The sequence below is a fragment of the Cibotium barometz genome, chromosome 60 (assembly GCF_041138505.1).
Source record: "Cibotium barometz isolate CiBa-2024 chromosome 60, ASM4113850v1, whole genome shotgun sequence".
In the NCBI taxonomy this organism is placed as follows: domain Eukaryota; kingdom Viridiplantae; phylum Streptophyta; class Polypodiopsida; order Cyatheales; family Cibotiaceae; genus Cibotium; species Cibotium barometz.
In genome coordinates, this window is record NC_141105.1 from 15,270,000 (window position 1) to 15,274,957 (window position 4,958).

Genomic DNA, 4,958 nt, shown 5'->3' on the forward strand with positions numbered 1-4,958 from the left:
TCACGCAGTGGTGGAGGTTAAGCGTGCAGTGGCATAAACACTACTGGGATGGGTGACCTCCCGAGAAGTGGCCCCCAATTTCCAAGATGGTATCAGAGCCATGGAGGGCATGTTGGGATGTTGTTAGCGAAGCTAGTCGACTTACCAATTCCTCTCTAGAGTTGAACGAAGGCCAAATGCATGTACGACTAAAAAGGCTACATCGTGTTGGTATGCGAAGACTATGGCCATTATCATCCCTCCTCCACCAATTTTTGTGGCTTGGAAGGGGGTAGAATGGTAGAGGTTAAGTGTGCAGTGGCATGGACACCTATGGGATTGGTGACCTCTCGAGAAGTGGCCCCCAATTTCCAACAATTTTTTGACTAACTATGCTAGTAAGGGGAGGATATTCTTTCAAAAAGTGTCAAGCATACCTATGTACTCAAAAATTATCAAGGATACTTGTTCAATAAATGGCATGTCATACATGCTTCCTCTGCCACACCCTCTCTGGTCCCTCATCTTCCTACAAGCATGAGAGGCAACAATGAAAGAGAGAGAGAGAGAGAGAGAGAGAGAGAGAGAGAGAGAGAGAGAGAACTCCATCAAGGGAGGGTTACACACACACACATCTTTACACAAAGATAAAAAGGATTGAGAGATTTATTTATACATACATATATCTATGTGTGTGTGTGTGTGTGTGTGTGTGTGTGTGTGTGTGTGCGTGTGCGTGTGCGTGTGTGTATAGGTGTGTGTATGTACAAGTGTACACACACACACCTATACATACACACACGCACACACATATATATATGTATGTATGTATGTATGTATGTATGTATGTATGTGTGTGTGTGTGTGTGTGTGTGTGTGTGTGTGTGTGTGTGTGTGTGTACAAGTACACACACACACACACACACATACATATGTATATACATACATATAGTGGATTAAGGATGCAATTATTTCAAAGTCTCTATTGTTCAAAATAAGGCTTAACAAAAGATTTACTAAAAAGCAAACATAGCTAAGGATGTAAATCTTTATTAGCAATTGGAGTATGAAAAATTTCTAATTGATTGAACAGTTAGGGGACTGCATCCACAAATAAGCATTATATTTTTACAATCTAGGTAATAATCCAAAAAATGCATTCCAATCCACTCCTAAATTTCTCACAATACACCACCCTTGCTTTTTGACGTTGCACTAATTAAATCGTGCAAAATATTATTTCACCAAAAAATTTCGATTGTGGAGAGACAGAACGAGGAGCGATGGAGTTCTTATGGAGCTCGTGTCACCCCTTTGCACAATTCTCTCTCTCTCTCTCTCTCTCTCTCTCTCTCTCTCTCTCTCTCTCTCTCTCTCTCTCTCTCTCTCTCTCTCTCTCTCTCTCTCTCTCGTAGCGAAGGGGAGATCCATGTGGAGTAGCGGTAGAAGGAAGGTAGGAAGGGGGAGCAGAGGGGACTCTCCCTAAGCAGGAGGAAGAGGAGAGCCTTAATTGCCTAAAGAGGAGAGCCTTAATTGCCTAGTAGATGGTAGCAGGAGGAAGAGGAGAGCCTTAATTGCCTAGCAGATGGTAGCATGATCGATCTCTCTCTCTCTCCATTATGGTACTGGTTGGAGCTAGACAGATCTGCATTGCATTCTTGTATACCCTACACATATAGGTTGCATACTGAGCCTCTAGCAGTAGTGCTCCATCCATCACCCCCCACTAGCTCAGTACTTTCATAGTTTATTTCATGTTCATTTTGTCTTTTTTTTTTTTCTGGACATCCAGAAGACATTGACAATTGTACATTGATTTGTCTCATAGGTCAAGTTCGACCTCTTGTAGACGTTAATACAACTTTCTTTCTTCCTTTCTCTCTTTTTCCCAAGAGATGGCATAAACACTAGTTCAAACTCTTTGTATTTCGAATCTCCCCATCCACTCAAGCTTCTCGTTTGATTTGCTTTTGGGGCTCAATGACTATGATTCTCTTATTCCCTCTTTCTCGAACCTTTGCACAACCATGTCTCATTTGCTACGGGGTACTCCACGTGTGAATGCAAGCTAATCTTTCTCTCACCCACGTAAACACTCAAACAAAAATAGTTCCTAAAGCACGTTGTGTTGATCGAGAGACATTGCTCTCTTCTTGTGTTGCACAGAGAGTAGGCTGTGTTGGAGGGAATGCTTGGGGAGATGATTTGAGTTTTTTTTTCACTCTTCAGGTAGTTACTAATTTTCCATTACTTGTAGGCGATGCCGTCGAGAAAACCAAGGGCATTTTTAAACTTATGAGCTCTTGGTCCTAGGAAAACACTTTCACCACTTGAGCTATCACTTCACTGGGCAGATGCTTTAAGTCTTATCGTATATACTTTGTGAAAATTTTCCAACGTTTGGATTTTGAAAGATCACTTATTTTTAATTAGATGCTTTAAGTCTTATGTTATATACTTTGTGAAAATTTCCCAACGTTTGGATTTTGCGAGATCACTTATTTTTAATTTCATGAAAAGAGAAATGGAGTTTTTCGACTGTAACCCTTTTGTCCTAGTGGGATCTCATTTGTAGCAAGAAGAAAATTGACACCTTTTTATCAAAGCTTTTTTACTTTATCATTTTGCAACAAGATTGAACTAGCATTTGAAAAGGCATGTGTACTACAAACGAAGATCGTTCTTACTATTCATTCCTGCTGTGTCTTATACGACGCATGATAAAGTTAGTGTGGCTTTATTTCGTAGGGCTATAGAAAAGAAGTTCAATATAACCTACTCATGTACATGTGATACCAATTGCTATGATATCAAGAGTTTTGACAAAAGAAAAGAATTGTGTTAGGTCATGTGGAGAAGAACTTTACAAGTCATCTAATAAAGGTATCAACTAACAGCCTTATGTACAAGTGATACCAATTTCTATGATGTCAAGTGTTTTGACAAAAGGCAAAAATTGTGTTGGGTAATGTGGAGAAGAACTTTAAGAGTCATCTAATAAAGGTATCAACTTACAACTCAAACAAGATGGATTGAGCATGCATGGATTGTAAAGTAAACTCGAATACCCTCCTTGAAGGTATATCCTTAGACAAGCTCTTTGTTTGAAATCTAGTCTATTCGCATATATTTATAATTGGACGAACCTTTAAAAGGAGATTGAGAGAATTTTCCCAAGAGTCGATAAATATTCTCTAGGTTTTGGATGGTAAGTTAAGAAGCTTTAAACTATAGAGATTGGCCATATGTATTAGGAATGCATAGTTTTTAACACCATTTACATAGGTTCGTGGACAAATTTACTTGCAATAATCCCAAAGATTTTAACCCCGTTTACATATGTTCACAGATAGATTTACATGCAATAATCTTAGAGATTGACTTCTCTATCACGCTCAAAGATCAAGCTTTTGCCAAGGAGTGACTGTAGTTATGCAAGGAGCAATTGTCGTTGTACTCCCTAAACTGAGCAAAATGATTGCTCATGACATGGCTCTCTACTTTATCTAGGTCTTGTTTAACCTCAGATGCCAAGAGGAGGGTGGCGCCTCCCTCGCAAGTTCCCCAAGTGGCCCTCCCTTCCCTGGAGACCTTGAGAAACATGCTTCACAATTTCCCAAAGTCCACTCCCTCTTGGACTTTGTAAATAAGAAAACGGCTTACCTTTCAATGTAGTCAAGTAAAACTTGCTTGCCTTTTCCTTGTTCTATTTTGATGGGCATGACAAATTCATAGGCTGCTTCCCTTTTACATGGCACTCACCAAGTGCTTTCTGATTCTTAAAAGGTAGGCATGTGGTCTAGCCCCTTCCCTTCGATTGACTTATATCCGGGCCTCTCCTCCTGTCGAAGATCTCACCTCGGGTGGTCTAGACCCTTCCCTTTGATTGACTTGTCCCCGGGGCTCTCCTCCCATCGAAGATCTTGCCGGTGTTACTTTTGGGTGGTTGGGACCATAATAAGATAAGACCTCATTTAAACATGGTGTTAAGCAAACACATTAATATTGCTACCTTAATGTAGCATAATCGCAAGATATTTTGATGTTGCATTGATTAAATTTGCACCCACACGCAATTGCATGCGGTCAGGCACCCTGTTTAACACAAATGCACTCAGTTGCACTACCTTATACCACCCTTCCTCGTGTTGTTGTCAACACTGTTCGAGGGCTCAAGTTTGTTATACCAACAGAGAGATGTAGAGAGAGCCTCCCTCATGGCCACCCTCCAATAAAGTGAGCCATCTAAGAGAACACTACCGACAACATCAACCATAGAGTTTCGCACATGGAGACCTTATTTTTATAGTGGGAGGCTAATGCCCTAATGCTTCTACTCCAGCAAATAGAAATCCACGACCATAATTTGTTTTTTTAAATTATTAGAGAAAAAGTGCTATGGAGAAGGCCATTAATTAATGGTCAAGATTCGAGAAGGCCATGGCCTTACAGCAAATACCTTCGCCACAAATTTATGACATTGGCAAAGTATACCTAGTAGAGAGAAAAACTGTTGCGGTTCACAACAAAAGTCAAAAGGTGAGATAGTCTCAACAAGTAGGCTTCCAAAAAATGTATGGGCGAACATTAAACATGAAAACTAAAAACTAAAACGTAATAAATGATTCTCTTGAGACAAGACTAGGAGAAGTTCCATTCAAAAATAATTCAGCTAGATTGTAAAAACCTACCAAAACCTGATCAAAGCTTATATATTAGTGAAACAAACACACAATGGATCACTAAAAACTGGTGAATTACAATATACTAGAGATCGGTTTGAAGTTGTTGGGATGCTCCATGAATAGTGGATAGATTCCTCATCCTCAGAATCTATAGCATCCACTCCATAGAACCACCCCCAATCACATAACTCTTGTTTGATGGAACCTCTTAGATGACCTACGATCAGACTTGATTAACAGTTGGTCATCAACCCCACTGTCGCCACAACACAATGGGTGTAAAACACAGTCAGG